The sequence below is a fragment of the Dendrobates tinctorius genome, unplaced genomic scaffold, assembly GCF_039654945.1.
Source record: "Dendrobates tinctorius isolate UK_male_01 unplaced genomic scaffold, ASM3965494v1 ptg000073l, whole genome shotgun sequence".
NCBI lineage: Eukaryota > Metazoa > Chordata > Amphibia > Anura > Dendrobatidae > Dendrobates > Dendrobates tinctorius.
This window is the reverse complement of record NW_027361741.1, coordinates 12,882,786-12,903,753: the sequence shown is the minus strand read 5'-3', so window position 1 is coordinate 12,903,753 and position 20,968 is coordinate 12,882,786. Positions and strand designations below refer to the sequence as shown.

The window sequence follows — 20,968 nt, the reverse complement described above, 5'->3', positions numbered from 1 at the left end:
AGTCGCAACCACAGCACAACCACAAAACAGCAGTCCACACAAGTACAGAGAATGAGCCTGTAGGATGCCGAAGAGCAGGATCTGGATAAAATCCTACTTCCTTCATTGCATCATGGATGGAGTCTTCAAGGCTACGCAGCTGCACCTGAGCTTTCGTTCACGGTTTGCAATGCCATGTGCTGACTCAATCTGAGGCTATGTGCACACGTTGTGGATTATCCCGCGATTTTTCTGCACAAAAAACGCAGCTCTTGGCAGAAAATGCATGTGCGGTTTTGCCGCGGTTTTGTTGAGGTTTTTCAGTGCAGTTTTTCCTGCGGATTTGTAAGCTAAATAAAGATATGTTATTTTACAAACAAAAAAAAAAGATTTGTGATGTCATTTCTGTCCAACCTCCTCATTTACATTGGTCCAACCCAAAGAGAGAGAGATAGAGAGATAGAGAGATAGAGAGAGAGAGAGAGAGAGAGAGAGAGAGAGAGAGAGAGATAGGAGAGGGTTAGGGCTAGGGTTAGGGATAGGGCTAGGGTTACAGGACCTCTTTCCCAGCGGTGGGATATACATCGCGGAGGATTACCGCCGCCTGTCATTTCAGCTGATGCGGCTGTTCTCCACGGGAAATCGTCGTGGGACCCTCGATATTAATTGGACTACGACGGAGAGGTAAATATAGGTTGGTTTAACATTTATTACAGGAGATCGATGGCTTCAGGGATCTAGGTGTGTGCGGTGAGTACGTACTCTATGTTATGTTCTGTATGTTATATGTTCTGTATGTTATATGTTCTGTGTGTTATATGTTCTGTATGTTACATGTATGTTGTATGTTCTGTGTTATATGTTGTATGTTCTGTATCTTATATGTATGTTCTATATGTTATATGTTCTGTATGTTACATGTATGTTGTATGTATGTTCTGTGTGTTATATGTTGTATGTTCTGTATCTTATATGTTGTATGTTCTGTATGTTATTTGTTATATGTTGTATGTTCTGTATCTTATATGTATGTTCTGTGTGTTATATGTTCTGTATGTTATATGTATGATTAGTATGTTATATGTTTGTTTTTTTTACATTCAACACATTAGCCGGATGACGGGACCACTACTGTCCCATCATTGGCTAATGTGTCAATCACTGTCAGGGTAGCAGGCATCGTCTGATGGGACTTGTAGTCCCATCGGACGATGTCTGCATACACTTACATGCATACATACATAGCCCTGCACTCCCCCCCCCCCCCCCCCCACGCCGGACAGAACGGTGCCCCGCAGCCCCCCCACAGACCTCCGACAGACCGATGACCATCGCACAGGCCCCGCCAGATCCTCGGACAGCCCGAGGAGCCCCGCAGACCCCCCCCCCACACACACACAGCCCGCACACACATACACGCCTAGTCACCGCCCACACACCATACACGCCTAGTCACCGCCCACACACCATACACGCCTAGTCACCGCCCACACACCATACACGCCTAGTCACCGCCCACACACCATACACGCCTAGTCACCGCCCACACACCATACACGCCTAGTCACCGCCCACACACCATACACGCCCACACTCACCGCCCACACTCACCGCCCACACTCACCGCCCACACTCACCGCCCACACTCACCGCCCACACTCACCGCCCACACTTCCAATCTGCAGCGTTTCATCCACAGCAAAGCCGCAGATCTCTTTGAGAACTGTGGTTTTCCTGGAGATCAATGCAATTCCATGGGTGCAGAAATGCTGCAGAACCGCCCAAAGAATTGACATGCTGCAGAAATGAACCCGCAGCTAATCCGCGCGGATTTTTCCACAGCATGTGCACAGCGGTTTTCAAATCCCATTGACTTTAATGCTACTGTACAATGCAGCAGAATCTGTTGTGAACCCGCAGGGCCAAAAACGCTGCGGATCCGCGGGAGAATCCGCAACGTGTGCACATAGCTTAAAGTCTGGAGTAATGAATCATTACAATCTTATGGACAAATTTGCATTGGCAAAAGCCAGCAGAACCGTTCATTTCAACAGTAAAAGTCAACGGAGGAGGAATAATATACATTCCCATGACTTTTTGGGCCCACTGCTCAGCTAAATGCAGATGTTAGAATTACCCTCATTCACAAATTTACCCCTGCTTCTATATAATAGTAAACTAGGTAATTTGGTGAATGGTGAGATGTTGTGTTGTCTTAACAAACACTGAACGTATCAGGCCAACTACTGCTTATATTGAGGGTGGGGGGCGCACGTCTGCGCGGTGGCCCACTGTATCATTCACCCTCTCCCCCGGTGGGTCCGTCTGAACGTGCCGATTATGTCCTATTCAGGCTCAATCTTTAGCGTGCCTCACTGCAACAGAGGAGGATTTAGCGAAAAGTCAATTTTCTAAAACCACTGCAAGTACTCAAAGAAGGGTCATCAGACAGTTTACTGCCGCAAATCAAAAGCACTTTTCACATTTTTACATCAAGGGATGAAGAACACATATTGCACCTCTTAAACTCCTCTGGCGAACATTTGACAGAAGCAACCAAATACCAAGATAAAAGCAAAAATGCCTCATGACAGTTTCCCTACTTATAAAATTCCACCTTCTAAAAACCCTAAAAATGCTGACTTCACAGGAACCTGTCATATCTGATAATGTGGTTAACCTACAGATGTAGGGTTAGTCTGCAGGTTAATACTAAAATGGATAATACTATGTATACTGATAATAGTCTGCAGGTTAATACTATGAAGATGCCTGGTTGATGTACTAAAAGTGCAGCACCCAAGAGAAAATTAACTTCAATTCTCCTGGGTACCGCCGGCTTTCAGTTACAGCAGCGTGCCAGTGGCATGCCACGGCGCTTTGACTGACAGCTGGCACTGATGCACTGCTGAGCAAGCTGTCAGTAAAAGTGCCAGGGCCAACTTATATCCATTGCTCACAGTATACTGAACAAAGACTGAAACAGCGCCAGCATGTCACCAACTCAAAGCCGGCGGCTCCCAGCAGAAAGTTCATTTTCTCCCAGGTGCTACACTTTCAGTAAACCGGCAGGACACCTTCAAAACGTTATTAATCAGCAGTTTAATAGAGTTATTGGACATGACCAAATCCATTTAAAGGGTCTTTCTCATGTTCCTTCAGATCGTCCAGGTGGTGGCACGGCTAAGCTCTCCCATACGGGAAGCAGAAGCATCTTTGCCTCGGCGGCGTCTGAGGAGCGCAAGGGTAGCTTAAGAGCAGAACTTGAAAATTCTAAAGCAAAGAGATTACAAGAATGGACTTTTTACCTAGGAGACCTACCACCACTGATAGACCGCAGAGGAGGCCGGCAACCTAGTCAATAAACAGTACGCCGTAGAATTAAAAACCTCTCCAATCTTGACATTGGAGAGGATTTTTCACAAGAGGTAAACTGAAAATCATCTATAGCTATGATAGATTACCATTAATTACATAGGGAGTATTTTGCTGCCAAGTTCCCATCAAGAATGAACAGAACTTTATAGTTAATAAAATGGTTCCATTAGAAAATTCAATGATGTAACGTGAATGTAAAAGGGGTAATAAACGATTGTCAGGAAGGGTAGGCCACTGCTTGGCTCTATTATCTTTACCTAGATTGATACCTTCATACAACAACCCCAAAATCAAACCATTGGTCCACCCATCTGAACTGGCCACATAAAGGCTAATGAAAGTGCTTGTAGCGGAAGACTCTGCAGTCCAAATAGAGATGTATTACACATGGGCTAATTTTGTAAGTGTTGAAAAGATGGAGCGCTCAGACACAGAACAATGGGCTTCGGGAAACTAAAGCCTTGGTCTAGTTCTGCACATCCTGAATGATAGCGCCTCCCTTCCTCAGCTGAAAGGGTCAGAGAGGCGACTGGCGGAACAATGCTGAAGAATGAGCAGGGCCGCGTACATAGCCGTGCACTGCCGCTCTCTCCATGTGACAGCTTTAACATTCTGTGCACGGAGACTAGGCATGTTAGCTGAATACCAAATGTGTTTTCATGTCTAGCACAGATGGACTGCCAATAAATTGTAGAAGGCAGACACTATTCATATTATTCGGAGCCCAGATTCTTAGCATATTTCTATATTTTTATCCCTTGGAGAGGCTCGTTAAAAAGTAGATTCAAAAGCTAAAAAATAAGTTACAGAACCATCCTGGCGCTCTTCACATCACTCAGTTATTGAGGCTTCACATCGACTGTATTCATAAACCTCCAATGTGCGCCAAGCAAGAAATCCCCCTATCCCCCCGCTAGAGGAATCCAAAAACATCCAAAGCAAGCAGCTGGAGGAATGGCATTCGTTTATATGTGACTACTTTACATATGTCTCACGTCTCCAAACACTAATGGTTGAGGCACATTCTCTGACATTTATTTACAAAATTATTGAAATCAGACAGCAGGCGCTCCATTTTTACCTTGTATATTAACCACTAGCTGCCTTATACTGGAATGAGAGTATATAAGATATATAGTCATGTTAAAGCGGCAAATTACAAGGAAACAAGGCAGGGGTGACCGCTGATAGCAGGGGAAAGTCAGATCCCCTAAGACCTCCCTGCAACAGTTCTGGGCGACAGCGGAGTAGACACCCACAACTAAGGATTACTACATCAGATTATTGCCATTTCAAAGCCTGTAACTGATTTCACTGAGATATTCCGTTGAAATTAACATGACCTCTCATGTTATTTACAATCAGCTTTTCTGGATCCTGACATGTTTAAAATATATTCAGTTTCTAACACCATGCGCAGTGCCAATTTGTGGCCTTAGAAATGAGCAAGAGTATCCAGGCAGTCATTGTGGGCAATTTATTTGAGCAGAAATGGTATACCAGCACATTAAAAGGGACTGTCGGTTCCGTATACGAGGCACAGACAGCTTGAGGACAGCACAATGCATGTGGTGCAGCCCGGCTGTGGGAAGCAGAGCACGTGTGGTGCAGCCCGGCTGTGGGAAGCAGAGCACGTGTGGTGCAGCTCGGCTGTGGGAAGCAGAGCACGTGTGGTGCAGCCCGGCTGTGGGAAGCAGAGCACGTGTGGTGCAGCCCGGCTGTGGGAAGCAGAGCACGTGTGGTGCAGCCCGGCTGTGGGAAGCAGAGCACGTGTGGTGCAGCCCGGCTGTGGGAAGCAGAGCACGTGTGGTGCAGCCCGGCTGTGGGAAGCAGAGCACGTGTGGTGCAGCCCCGCTGTGGGAAGCAGAGCACGTGTGGTGCAGCCCCGCTGTGGGAAGCAGAGCACGTGTGGTGCAGCCCCGCTGTGGGAAGCAGAGCACGTGTGGTGCAGCCCCGCTGTGGGAAGCAGAGCACGTGTGGTGCAGCCCCGCTGTGGGAAGCAGAGCACGTGTGGTGCAGCCCCGCTGTGGGAAGCAGAGCACGTGTGGTGCAGCCCCGCTGTGGGAAGCAGAGCACGTGTGGTGCAGCCCCGCTGTGGGAAGCAGAGCACGTGTGGTGCAGCCCCGCTGTGGGAAGCAGAGCACGTGTGGTAGAGCCAGGCTGTGGGAAGCAGAACACGTGTGGTAGAGCCAGGCTGTGGGAAGCAGAGCACGTGTGGTAGAGCCAGGCTGTGGGAAGCAGAGCACGTGTGGTAGAGCCAGGCTGTGGGAAGCAGAGTACGTGTGGTGCAGCCAGGCTGTGGGAAGCAGAGTACGTGTGGTGCAGCCAGGCTGTGTGAAGCAGAGTACGTGTGGTGCAGCCAGGCTGTGGGAAGCAGAGTACGTGTGGTGCAGCCAGGCTGTGGGAAGCAGAGTACGTGTGGTGCAGCCAGGCTGTGGGAAGCAGAGTACATGTGGTAGAGCCAGGCAGTAGGAAGCAGAGTACGTGTGGTGCAGCCCCGCTGTGGGAAGCAGAGCACGTGTGGTGCAGCCCCGCTGTGGGAAGCAGAGCACGTGTGGTGCAGCCCCGCTGTGGGAAGCAGAGCACGTGTGGTGCAGCCCCGCTGTGGGAAGCAGAGCACGTGTGGTGCAGCCCCGCTGTGGGAAGCAGAGCACGTGTGGTGCAGCCCCGCTGTGGGAAGCAGAGCACGTGTGGTAGAGCCAGGCTGTGGGAAGCAGAACACGTGTGGTAGAGCCAGGCTGTGGGAAGCAGAGCACGTGTGGTAGAGCCAGGCTGTGGGAAGCAGAGCACGTGTGGTAGAGCCAGGCTGTGGGAAGCAGAGTACGTGTGGTGCAGCCAGGCTGTGGGAAGCAGAGTACGTGTGGTGCAGCCAGGCTGTGGGAAGCAGAGTACGTGTGGTGCAGCCAGGCTGTGGGAAGCAGAGTACGTGTGGTGCAGCCAGGCTGTGGGAAGCAGAGTACGTGTGGTGCAGCCAGGCTGTGGGAAGCAGAGTACATGTGGTAGAGCCAGGCAGTAGGAAGCAGAGTACGTGTGGTGCAGCCAGGCTGTGGGAAGCAGAGTATGTGTGGTGCAGCCAGGATGAGAGCAGCAAAGCATATGTGGCGCTGGTGTACACCATCACGACCATGCAGTTTATTTATATGGCTGACATCGATCTACTTTACTTAAAGGGATTCTGATAGCACAGAATGACTGTGCAAACCAAGTCCTGCAGCTGGATGCTCCATGGCAGGGCCAATTATTTAAATACACCTTCACATTTGTTTGTTTTCTCCCTCCCTCTTTTTATATCATTGACAGCTCTGGCTTCATAGAGCCAGAGAAGGGTGGAGACAGATGGAAAACAAGCTGGTGGGAAGGTGAAGTTAAATGTTGGCCCCACTGTGAAGCACCGAGCGCTTTGAACAGTCAATCTGTGCTGACAAAGTGCTTTTAAGTAAAGTCGATCGGTGGCAGCCATATAAATACACTGCATGGACTCGATGGTGCACACCACCGCCACATACACTTTGCTGCTCTCATCCTGGCTGCACCACACATATACTCTGCTTCCCTCAGCCAGGCTGCCCCACATGGTTTGTGGTGTCCTCAAGCTGTCTGCGCCTCGTATACGGAGCTGCTCTAACCTTATTTCTGCATAAATGGGAGCTATAACTACATCAGATTTTGATACAAGCCTTACACATCAATCAAATGAGTAAAAACATCACATGTCCGAGTGGTAAAAGTATGTGAATCTTTGCTTTCAGTATCTGGCGTGACCCTCTTGTGCAGCAATAACTGTATCTAATCTTTCTAGTAATTGTTGATTAGTCCTGCACGAATGCAGTAAAACGAGCCAAACTATGATAATACCATAAGGTTTTTATGCCGTAATACAATGTTTTTCCTCCAAACATAATGTTTCTCATTTAAACTAAAAAGCTCTATTAAGGTCTCATCCATCCACAAAGTATTGCTCCAATATCTTTCTGGCCTTTCCAGGTGATCTTTATCAAAGAGGAGACAGGCAGCAATGTTCTTTTTGGAGAGTAGTGGTTTTCTGCTTGCAGTCCTGATGAGGGACTTCGGAGCAATAAAGAGGTTGTCCACTACTGTTTGATTGATAACATATCCTTAGGTCATCAGCTGATCGGCAAGGGTGATGGGTGTTGGACCCCGCCAGACCAGATATTATTGACCTATACTAAGGATAGGTCATCAATCAAAAAGTAGTGGACACCATCTTTAATATTAGCTCATGTATAAAAGTTCTTTAGTTACTTAGAGGTTACCTTGGGTTCTTTTATGACCTCTCAGACTATTATAAGTTTTGCTCTCGGAGTGATATTTATTAGTAGACCACTTCTGGAGAGGCTAAAAATAGCTTTTAATTTTTTTCTTTTGTAGACAGCGAGTCTGACTGTGAATCAGTGGAGTCAAAAATCTTTTGAGATGGTTTTGTATCCTTTTTCAGCCTGATAAGCATGAATATTAGTTCTTCTGAGATCCTCAGTACTATTACTTGTTCGTGCTATGAACACTTTTAACATATTTTAAAGACCAGACATTCACTTTTATAAAACAGGTCCCCCCCACACACACACCTGATTATCATCCCACTGATTGAAAACGCAAGACCAATTTCACTTTCATATTATCAGAATTTTCTTCACGGACCTTATTTACACATGGAGAAAGGGAAAAAAAAAAAAATAAAAAATAAAAAAATCGCAGCGTGCACTTGTTTCTTCTGTGTGTTTGATGAGATTCACCCATTCAAGTCTATGGGGGCTCCAAAAACAATATCGGATTCCATACACAGCCACAGTATAGCACCCAATTATTACGGATACAGGAACACAGGAAACTATAAAGTAGTTTTATACATTTTTAATAACTACTGCATGAAAACAGATATCATGAAGATTGCATATGGATAACAAATGAGAAAAAAAAAAAAAGTCTGCGTTTTCTAGATGAGACTCGATACGTTCGTGTGAACACAGCCTCAAGGATGATATGAATAATGAGCTTTCTCGTGGAATTTTCTAGTTGCCCACTGAATATTTTCTGGCTGACACTAAATTTGGTGGGAGTATGATGACTGGATCGTCACTGCATGCACCATGAAAGCAAGAAAACAGTACATAAACTTAACATGTAATTATACTGTAAATTACTTAAAGTAGTTCTTACATGTTAGTGGGTTCATTACCGAAAGTTGTGAACTACGGTAACTAAAACGATCTAGGGTGTGGGCCACATCATCTAAAAGGCTTAAAGGAAAATTCCATCTTGTACACATAGTTACAGCATTCCGCCGTCTACAATCACACAAAATGTTAAATATCGTAGAAAATACTTTGCATTAAATATATTGTTCTACTTTCGAATTATAAGATGCTTTACTGTCAGACAGAATAACCCAGTGATTCCTTAAATTCAGGGCTGTGGAGTCGGAGTCGGTGCTCATTTTGGTGGAGTTGGTATAAAATGGACCGACTCCGACTCCTAAAATATATAATAAATTGGGTACAGTAGTTCAATACAGAATATGCTGAATATTTTTTCATAGGAATTTGGGAAAGTTATGAAATGTCCTATAAATGACTGTTCTATTCCTGATCTAAGGCTACATTCACACACAGCGTTTTTCCTGTGTTTTTTGAGGATACTTTTTTCAGTTGCAAAAGCAGATCAGCTTTTTAAAAAACCGCATAACCTGAAAGGTTTTTGAGCTCATAGATAATGTTTTCAATAGCAAAAGCAGATTAGTAATCTGCTTTATCTATCCATTTATCCATATCTGTCTATCCATATCGTATCTGTACCAAAAAGAATGAAAGCCGGGTAGCACACAGACTAACACTCCCTTTTTTTTTTTTTTTTTTTTAGCACCAGTCAGGTACACCTCATAGCTGCCCAAAAGGACGCCCAGGACAGGCACTGCTCGTCTTCAGTAACACATCAACATCAACTGATAGTTGGAATAAATAGACTGCATTCATCACCACATCTTCTTAGGCTGTGTGCCCACGATGCGATTTTTAAGCGTTTTTGCCGCGATTTTCGGCGCGAAAACGTTTAAAAATCGTGTACAGAATGCCCCCATGCATTCCTATGGCATTCCGCACATGCTGTGCTAATGCTGCGCATTTTTCCACGGCGGAATCGCATCGCGGAAAAAAATCGCAGCATGGTCATTCTTTTGTGCGGAATCGCAAAGAATTGCGCGATTCCGCACCCATAGGAATGCATGAGAATCGCTTACTTCCCGCATCTGGCTATGCCCACCATGCGGGAAGTTAAGCGTCTCATGTGCGGTTGGTACCCACGGTGTGGAGGAGAGGAGACTGTCCTCCAGGCCCTGGGTACCATACCCCTGTAAAAAAAAAAAGAATAAAAAATAAAAAATCGGGGTATATTTACCTTCCGACGTCCCGCGCTGCCATCCCGGCCTAAGCGTTCCCAGTAATGCCTTGCGGCAAGGTCCTGTGATGACGTGGTCTCGCGAGATCGCTATAGTAACGCGAGACCAACATCATCACAGGCCTCGCATAGGCAGCCTCAATAGTAAAAAGCTGCTCACACTTGTCAAACACTATGTTTGACGAGTGTGACCAACCTGTCAATCACTTTCCATGCGATGCTTCAAATTGCTTGGAAAATGCTTGAGAAAATCGCGGCAAAATCACGGTGAAATCGCGCAGAAAAAAACACGCGATTTCTGGGAAGGAGTCCGGTTTTTAGTGTGCGTTTTAACACGCAACGTGGGCACATAGCCTTAAAGTGCAGGCTTTATTTTCAAGTGTAGGGGTGTGAAGTATGAGGTTCTGCAGCAGCTGAGGTGTGCAGTATGAAATTCTGCGTAACAGTATGAGATTCTGCCCCCCCCCCCCCCTTAGGTTTGATCCTGGCTGCGCCCATAGTGTGAATGTAGCCTGAGGATCTAGGCTTTATCTTAGCCGAGATAAGTCATAGAGTGTGTGTGTTTGTGTGTGTTTATGTATATACACACACAGTACAGACCAAAAGTTTGGACACACCTTCTCAATCAAAGCGTTTTCTTTATTTTCATGACTATGAAAATTGTAGATTCACTCTGAAGGCATCAAAACTGTGAATTAACATGTGGAATTATATAATTAATAAAAAAGTGTGAAACAACTGAAAATACTGTGTGTCTTATATTCTAGGTTCTTCAAAGTAGCCACCTTTTGCTTTGATTTCCTCTTTGCACACTATTGGCATTCTCTTGATGAGCTTCAAGAGGTAGTCACCGGAAATGGTTTTCACTTCACAGGTGTGCCCTGTCAGGTTTAATAAGTGGGATTTCTTGCCTTATAAATGAGGTTGGGACCATCAGTTGTGTTGTGCAGAAGTCTGGTGGATACACAAGTGATAGTCCTACTGAATAGACTGTTAGAATTTGTACTATGGCAAGAAAAAAGCAGCTGAGTAAAGAAAAACGAGTGGCCATCATTACTTTAAGAAATGAAGGTTAGTCAGTCCGAAAAATTGGGAAAACTTTGAATGTGTCCCCAAGTGCATTGGCAAAAACCATCAAGCGCTACAAAGAAACTGGCTCACATGAGGACCGCCCCAGGAAAAGAAGACCAAGAGTCACCTCTGCTGCGGAGGATATGTTCATCCTAGTCACCAGCCTCAGAAATCTTAGGTTTACATCAGCTCAGAATAGAGACCAGGTCAATGCCACACAGAGTTCTAGCAGCAGACACATCTCTACAACAACTGTTAAGAGGAGACTTTGTGCAGCAGGCCTTCATGGTAAAATAGCTGCTAGGAAACCACTGCTAAGGACAGGCAACAAGCAGAAGAGACTTGTTTGGGCTAGAGAACACAAGGAATGGATATTAGACCAGTGGAAATCTGTGCTTTGGTCTGATGAGTCCAAATTTGTGATCTTTGGCTCCAACCACCATGTCTTTGTGCGACGCAGTAAAGGTGAACGGATGGACTCTACATGCCTGGTTCCCGTGAAGCATGGAGGAGGAGGTGTGATGGTGTGGGGGTGCTTTGCTGGTGACACTGGGTTGGGGATTTATTCAAAATTGAAGGCATACTGAACCAGCATGGCTACCACAGCATCTTGTAGCGGGATGCTATTCCATCCGGTTTGTGTTTAGTTGGACCATCATTTATTTTTCAACAGGACAATGGCCTCAAACACACCTCCAGGCTGTGTAAGGGCTATTTGACCAAGGAGAGTGATGGGTTGCTACGCCAGATGACCTGGCCTCCACAGTCACCAGACCTGAACCCAATCGAGATGGTTTGGGGTGAGCTGGACCGCAGAGTGAAGGCAAAAGGGCCAACAAGTGCTAAGCATCTCTGGGAACTCCTTCAAGACTGTTGGGAGACCATTTCTGGTGACTACCACTTGAAGCTCATCAAGAGAATGCAAAGAGTGTGCAAAGCAGTAATCAAAGCAAAAGATGACTACTTTGAAGAATCTAGAATATAAGACATATCTTCAGTTGTTTCACACTTTAATTATATAATTCCTCATGTGTTAATTCATTGTTTTGATGCCTTCAGAATGAATCTACAATTTTCATAGTCATGAAAATAAAGAAAACTCTTTGAATGAGGGGTGTCCAAACTTTGGTCTGTACCGTATACATGTATACAGTGTATTACATATTTACAATTTATTACAGTTTTTTGTGTTCTAAAGTTGTATTCCAATAAATAGATATTATGTTCTATCTAAATATCTTGATTATTGGATCATAGAAATGATTAAATGTCTGATGTTCACATTGTACTACAATACATTTTTAACTTAAATATAAGCAATATATGTGGGAGTCGGAGTCATGGAGTCGGAGTTGGAGTCGGAGTGGTGTAAGGGAAATTGAGGAGTCGGAGTCGCAAGTTTGGCTTATCGACTCCACAGCCCTGCTTAAATTACAAAATTAATCAGTTCTAGAGCAACAACTGTGATATTGTGACTTGAGATCATAACTAAATGTGGATCCAAAGGGCCAAAAATTAAAAAAAAAAAATAATGAAAAATTAAGAAAATAGTTGAAAGGCCTTATATATGAAGTCAGAAATAGCTGATGAAGCTGTAAATCGGTGCCTATAGAGCACTCAAGCGCTATAATCAATGCATCCTCTTTACTGATACAGAAGGTTTTTAGCAAAATGCCCATGCTGATTGGCAGAAAATTACATGCGCCACAAATCCAGATTTTGGTAATGCATGTTGAATGTGGTTTCAAGTGACAATGACTGAGGAAAGACCATTACCTGTTGAAAATGCCAAGAATTAATGGGAACTGGTGATGTGAAAAAAGAGATATTAACCTGCAGATATGGGGTTAATCTGCAGGTTAATTGTGTTCTGAATCTGCCCAGCGCTGACATTTAGAGCCCCACTTCCAGAAAAAAAAATTAACTTTATTCCCCCCGGCAGCTTTGGTTTTCAGTCATAGGGGCGGAGCCAGCGTGGTTTATGTGACTACACAGAGAGCGGCAGCTGTAACCGCGCCCCCGGCACTAACTGACAGCATTAGGGCCGGCTGTCAGTCAGAGCCAGGGGAGCAGTTACAGCTGCTGCTCTCGCTGGGCAGGTTCAGATGCTATTAACCAGAAAGTTTAACACCATCTCTGCAGATTCAGAGTTTTTTTCAAGTGCAGGTTCCTTTAAAAAAATAATAATAATTTCCTTATACTTTTTGGCCCTTTGGGCCCTGGTAACTGTCTGATCCCTCACTCTGTGCCATGATCCTAAAACATAAACGCACCATATGCTAGAAAATCATTTTCATGTGTGCCTATAAGAAATAGAAGTAATCAATCATTTGCGGCTCAGAAACCGAACCAGTAAACATTTATACAGTTTCTAGTTTGAGACGACAGGCTTAAGGAGAGCGGTCTGCACAGATCTGGTAAGGTGCGGCCTGGAGCCAGCGTAACACACCTGCACACGTATCCAATCGATCTGAGATGGATGTGCTCAGTGTGTGCGCTACTCTGTGGCTGTGTGCTGACATCCCCTTTCCGAGAAGATCAGTAAGACGGCTGCTCGGTGGGCGATATGCATTTTACAGATAGATTAATGGTCACAGCGATTTCCTGCAAATATGAAATCAAAGGGAAATGGAAAGACCGCAGATGACTTACTATTTTTCCATTAAGATAATTTATGGCAACAATTGGACAAATTCATCTCAGGCTTTATTCCTAAATCTTTAAACTCATACTAGAAAGTCACAGAAAAGTCAACTCTGAAAATACTGGGAAATTTTTCATTAATCTTTCACTATGTTTTTGCCACCTAATATCAAAAGTAGCATAATGTAAGAGGCAGAGACCCTGATTCTAACGATAAGTCCCAATGAGCTACTTTCTGAACTTTTGATAAAATCACTGTTTTATCAGCAAGAAAAATATTCAGAATTGAGAGTCCTCAGTGGTTGATACCTTTTACATACATACCCATCTTTCATGTTTTATCAGCAGGAGATTATCACTAGATAACTAATAAACCTGCTACCATGTTTTCCTCCATTTTCTTGAGTGTTGTATAGGCCCGCACTATTGATGGGACAGCTTTTTGCCTATACATAGTGGTCATCAAAAGCTGCCAATCAGTGGTGTAATCGGGGTTATACAGAGATCAGCATTCAGAGAACTGCTATATCTGCAGAAGAGAAACCGGAAATCAAAACTGCTGCAAGCAGCCCAGTAAGTTATAGATCACTGGAAATAGGGCCCACACATCGTGCTATTCTCAGATGGAGTACCAAACACTTCCTGAAAGATTCGTAAGATAATACAGTTGATACTTCTATTCTTGGGCCTGCTTTAGCATTTACTATGCACTGACATGCTCTCTCATGCCTTTGTAAGGTGCAGCTGCTCCTAGCCCAAAGCAAAATTAAGGTGTCGTAAAAGTTCATCCACTCATTACCCATTATAATTAGACCTCCTTTCAGGGCCAGTTTTAGACAAAGTGTGGCCCTGGGCAAAAATTAAAATTAGGGCCCCATGTGTAAATATACCATCTCATATAAACATTTAGGATGCAGCTGATTTCAGACCATTAACCCCTTCACCCCCCAAGCCTGTTTTCACTTTCAAGACGAAGCCAAATTTTACAATTCTGACCACTGTCACTTTATGTAGTTAACACTCTGGAACTCTTCAACGGATCCCACTGATTCTGACACTGTTTTCTTGTGACATATTGTACTTCATGATAGTGGAAAAACTTGTTCGATATGACTTGCATTTATTTGTGAAAATATCAGAAATCTGGCAAAAATTTTGCAGTTTTGAAATTTTCAAACCTTTAGTCCTTATGCCCTTAAACATGAGAGTTACATAACAAATTAATAAATAAATAACAATTCCCACATTTTTTTGTTAGGAAGTTAGAAGGGTTAAAAGTTGATCAGCAATATCATTTTTACAACTAAATTTAAAAAACAATTTGAAAACCAAGTTTTCTTTAGGGACCACATCACATTTCAATTGACTTTTTTTTTCCTATGTGACCGAAAATACCCAAATGAGACACCATTCTAAAACAAAAAAGGAAACTGTACCACCTAGAAGTCCTCAAAACCACATTCAAGAAGTCTTAACTATTCACGCGCTTCATAGGAATTACTGTAATGAGGTGTGGAAGGAAAAAGTGAACTTTACCCTCTAATGATCTATTTTAACAAGGGTAACAGGAGAAAATGGATGCCAAAATGTGTTGTTCAAGTTCTCCTGAGCACGTTGATACCCCATATGTGGGGGAAAACTACTGTTTGGGCGCTTGGAAAGGAAGGAGCACCGTTTGACTTTTTCAATGCAAAAATGGCTGGAATCAAGAACGGACGTCATGTTGTGTTTGGAGCGCCCCTGATATGCCTAAACAGAGGAAAATGGAACCTGAAGCGTTTCTGAATCACTCCCATGGCGCCAGAAAGGGCAAGCACAGATAAAGGCTGACCAGGCCCGGACATGGACATTTCAGATCTGACCTCCACACTGCCAAACCAGCAACCACAGATGAAGGGTGAAACAGGCCAGATTCAGAAACGCTTCAGGTACATTTGACATTTAATACAGTCATGCTTTTAATACATTTAGGAGGCAGCAATGGCACAGCAAATATAAAAAACGTAGAGTAGGACTGCCCCATGTGAGAATGCAGTGACGTGGCGGGGGTGGCTCAAAGAACTGATCAATTGTTTGCTAAATATCTCATATTAAAGTACAGTTAGAATTTTATATGTGCATATGCACTTTATGTATTGCGTTCTGACCATAGGCAGCGCTGGCTTCTCCCCTTTTTTATTTGATATTGGTTTGTGGCTGAACACCACTTTTTGCCGTGCACACTGGGTTATGCATGCGATTCTGTCTTTATTGTGATTTATCTAGGCTGCTGTATGCACACACAGCAGCCCTACCCTGCCACAGGCTCTATTTTATTATGCACCTGTGTCTGGGCCTCTTTCACGCTTCATCTACGGTTGCTGGATTGGCAGTGTGGACGTCAGATCTGAAATGTCCATGTTCAGATCCGGTCGGCCTTTATCTGCGCTCGCCTTTCTGGCGCCATGGGGGTGATTCAGAAATGCTTCAGGTACATTTTGCATTTAATATAGTCTAGGCAGCGCTGGCTTCCCCCCCTTTTTTATTTACTTTTGAGACACAGTTCAAAGCTTAGAACGGAAGAAGCCCCATATTGAAGTTCAGATTTTGCTGGAATGGCTTGAGGGTGCCATGTCACATTGGCAGAGCCCCATAAGTCACCTCCTGTTACAAAACTACACCCCCCAGTGAATTCATCTAGGGATGCAGTGATCATATTGACATCATGAATGGGCCACAAAATTTTACACCATTGGGCAGTGAAGAAAAAAACATTTAAACTTTTACCACCAAAATGTTGTTTTAGCCCTGAATTTTTAAGTTTTCTAAGGGCTTGTAGGAAAAAATGAAGCTCAGTTTGTTGTGCAATTTCTCCTAAGTGCGCAAATACCCTACATGTAATCGGGAAATATATTTAAGGCACAGTGCAAAGTTCCTCAGAACTATAGTGCAGATTTTACAGTTATAGTTTGTGGCAGCCATGACCCTCTGGGAGAGCCCCCGAGGTGCCAGAACAGCAGAACCCCCCATAAGTGACCTAATTTTACAAACTACACCTCTGAATAAATTCATCTACAGAAGCAGTGATCATACTGATACCACTGCTGGGTCACAGAATTTTACACCATAGGACAGTGAAGAAAAAATAATTACATTTTTACCACAAAAACATTGTTTCATCCCAGATTTTACATTTTCACACTGGGAAATGTCTGAATCAAATGTTGCAGAGATTTACATGGAAAACCCATAGGGCACAGAATAAATGTGAAACAAGACTTACTCTGGATTTTGGGAGGCAGAATGAAAAAATAAATAGGATGTGAAGTATTGGTTTTATTTTCTATGCTATTCCTCGTACGGTATAAATGATTAGGTGACTTTATTCTTCAGGTTGAAGCGATTACAGCGATACCAGATTTATATATTTTTTTATGTTTGGCTGCTGACACCTTTTATTGCAAATTTTTGCACAGTCATATTGAGAGTTATAATTTTTCCATTTTTCGTCAGACAGAGCCATGAGCTTGTTTTTTGCGGGACGAGTCGACATTTTTATTGGTACCATTTTCGGGCACAGGGCATTTTTTTTTTTTTATCAATTTCTAGCCAAATTTTTGGGAGGTAGAATAAACAAAGAAAACAGCAATTCAGAAATTTGTTTTTTGGTTTTTTTTTTTGCTTTTTTTTTAATGATGTTTACCGTTTTTTTGAGGGTTGGTGATTTTATGCTGTTCAGCGTGTGGCAAAATTGAACCAAAGAATAAAGCTGCCTTAGCAATATAATTACAGGTATACCACATTTATACAATTTTTTAATGTTTTAGTGCTTTCACACAAAAACTATTCTACAAAAAAAATTGTTTGCATTGCTTTATTTTTTTATTTCTCCGCTGATAGAGCTGTATGGCATTTTATATAGCGGTATGATGAAAAAGGAGTTTTTTTACCCCTTTTTTTTCTCTTATGGTGTTAACTAAAGGGGTTAATATATGATATATAATAATATATATAATGTATATGTTTATAATGTGTGTATATACAATAGATATATCTATATATAATATATTAATATACATAGAAATTCAAATATTCAAAATACATACATACATACATACATACATACATACATACATACATACATACATACAATGGGGGAAAAAAGTATATAGTCAGCCAAAAATTGTGCAAGTTCTCTCTCTTAAAAAGATGAGAGAGGCCTGTAATTGACATCATAGGTAGACCACAACTATGAGAGTCAAAATGAGAAAACAAATCCAGAAAATCACCTTGTCTGATTTGGCAAAATTTATTTTACAAATATTTGTGGAAAATAAAGTATTTGGTCACCTAAAGACAGAAAAAAAAAAAGTGCAAATGGAAAGATGAATTAGGTGCCAACAAAAAAGGTGCAAATACAATTATGAAGCATTCCCTTTGGCTACGCAGATGTTACACTACTGTATTTTCAAAATGAAAACTAGCAAAGACTCGGCAACATTGTGACGCACTGTTCTATATGTACAGGAAATAGCAGGAGCCATACTACCCAATGTAAGGTGTTCAATGTGTTAACAACATCGCATGTTCAGTGAACCCAGTAACTGGGAGAAGATCTGGTGTCATCTCAGTTGTATTTTTAGCATCCATCAATAAACCCATTACATAACAGGTATAAAATATGCACATACCCGGTACCAACATGGCCCTACTAATGGGTCCACAACGGCCTCATTCAGATGTCTACCACATACGTGTTCCATCCAGGTTTTAATTTAATTTAAGGTTTGACTTCTTTGCCTGTGTGGAATGGTCACCGTCATCTGTTGAGAATTTCATGTCAATAGCACCTTTAGAAATAGATTTACTTAGTGACAGGGCTGTGGAGTCGGTAAGCCAAACCTGCGACTCCGACTCCTCAATTTCCCTTACACCGACTCCGACTCCACGACTCTGACTCCCAGACATATTGCTTATATTTAAGTGAAAAATTTATTGTAGTACAATGTGAACCTCAGACATTGAATCATTTTTATGATCCAATAATCAAGATATTTAGATAGAACAGAATATATATTGGTGTGCTACCCGGTTTTCATTCTTTTTGGTACAGATACGATTTGGATAGACAGATATGGATAAATGGATAGATAGAGCAGATTTCTAATCTGCTTTTGCTATTGAAAACATTATCTATGAGCTCAAAAACCTTTCAGGTGATGCAGTTTTTTAAAAAGATGATCAACTTTTGCAGCTGAAAAACGTATTCTCAAAAAACACAGGAAAAACGGTGTGTGTGAATGTAGCCTTAGATCAGGAATATAACAGCCATTTATAGGACATTTCATAACTTTCCCAAACTCCTATGAAAAAATATTCAGCACATCCTGCATTGAATTACTGTACCCAATTTATTATATATTTTAGGAGTCGGAGTCGGTCCATTTTATACCGACTCCAACTCCACGACTCCGACTCCACAGCCCTGCTTAGTGATGTGTTCAATACTTTTTTCACCTGCTGCATGTTACTATTCTGTATACAAAATAATATCTTGTAGATGTGAGACCTTTGAACGTAAAAGAAAAGAAATCATGTTACAAAACCAGACTAAGTGGTCTCGAAAGCTTGTTTTGTAGCATCATTTCTTACATTTTTGTTAGCAATTAAAACGTATCACATTTACGAGATTATTACAGTATTTTGTTTCACTTAGAGCAAAAACTGTTCAACTGACTGGTCTGGATACTATTCTAGGGAAGCAAATTTCCAATTTTCTGACTCCTACTGCAGTAGATAAGTTGTGCTGTAAGAGAGCAGAATCTACAGTGTATGATCCTCTCATACTGGTACAGGATATATACTATGGCCATCCAAAGGTTAACAGACAGCACTGGATTAACTCCAGCATTAGGGTCATGTGGAAGTGGATGACAGAAAACAGGCCAGGACAAGACAGAAAGAGCCTTTCCCTTTTAGGGTCCTGAATAATCTAGTCTGCGTAGATGTCAGAAAGGGCAACATCTTGTGGACAGGACAGCTTTCCTTTTCCAGCTCATCTTGAGCAAAAGTGTACTGGCTTCCCATTCTATTATCATAAGCTCATAAACCGTAAACCAGGTCATCAGCGGAAAAGTCAAACGTCGGATAAAAATCTATCCTCCATCATGGTACAAAAAAGTAAAATCGGAACAAATCCGAGATGGCTTAGGCTACTTTCACACATCAGGTTTTCGGCGTCAGGCGCGATCCGGCGTCGTGCCGAAATGCCGGATCCGGCAAATGTTTTGTAAAACTTGATGTGCCGGATCCGGTTTTCTGCCGGATCCGTCTTGTTCTTGACAGACAAAACCGGATCCGTCTCATCCGGTTCATCCGTTTTTCTATCCGTTTTTCGACGGATTACGCCGCATCTGGTTTTTAAAATTGACCCTTGTGGCCTTCCGAACGGGATTGGCTACTGGAAAACTATATATAGCATGTTCCTACAGCCCTTCTTTGACAGGTTGTAGAGGAGAAAGTGCAGGTTGGAGAGAAGAGCAAGTTACTGGCGAAGATGGATGTTGTCATTGGAAATATTACCACTAGAAGTTCTGTGACGGTTTCAGTAATGAGGGACAATTTTGCACTATACTTTATGTCACCTCAAGGCAGAGTACACTGGCAGGATGACAGAGTGTGAAAGATTTGTGCCCTAACCAAACTTGTGTACCTTCTGGACCAACAGTATATATCTTTGCCAACCAAAGTTGGCTATCTTGTCATGGTCTTACTATTTTTAGCTTTAGGCCACAGGTGTGTACCTGGTTGTGTTTTATGCAAAGTATTTCACCTTTTAACAAAAGTTGTGTACATTGTTAGGAAATCACCAACAATAAACACAACTTTTCAGGTGAAATACTTTGCTTCAAACACAACCAGGAACACAACTGTGGCAAAAAGCTAAAATTTACCCACAGTTATATACCTGGTTTTGAATACCTTTTTACCTTTTAAATACCCTGTATTTAACCTTTTTTTTAAACATATTTCGCCGCAGAAAGAAATGACAGACAACCAGTGTAAACAATAATTTAACTTTTATTTAAAATATTTTTTTTTGTGTAAACTGTTTTTAAAGTTAAAAAAACTTTTTTAATAAAGGTTTGAAACCAACCAAATGGGCATTTTTATTACAAAAAAAACATTATAACTCGGTGTAGTGTGGGGTGGAAATACTGCTGGAGGGGCTGCGGGACACTTCGACAATGGGAGTGTGGAGAGAGGACTGGGATCGTGGTGGGGAAGGAACAGTTAGAGGTGATGGTGTGGAAAAAGCTACAGAATGGGTGGACATGTGGGAGGCAGAAGAGGTGGTGGGCGGTGAAGGAGTTTGGTACGGGGAAGGAGTTTGGTACGGGGAAGGAGTTTGGTACGGGGAAGGAGTTTGGTACGGGGAAGGAGTTTGGTACGGGGAAGGAGTTTGGTACGGGGAAGGAGTTTGGTACGGGGAAGGAGTTTGGTACGG

General features: G+C 42.8%; 1 protein-coding gene across 3 annotated transcripts in view; it reads right to left on the bottom strand.

Moving 5' to 3' along the window:
• The window catches only part of GRK3 (G protein-coupled receptor kinase 3), a 368,299-nt gene that overhangs the window by 231,734 nt on the left and 115,597 nt on the right, over positions 1-20,968 (bottom strand). The gene's annotated exons all lie outside the window — the stretch shown is intronic.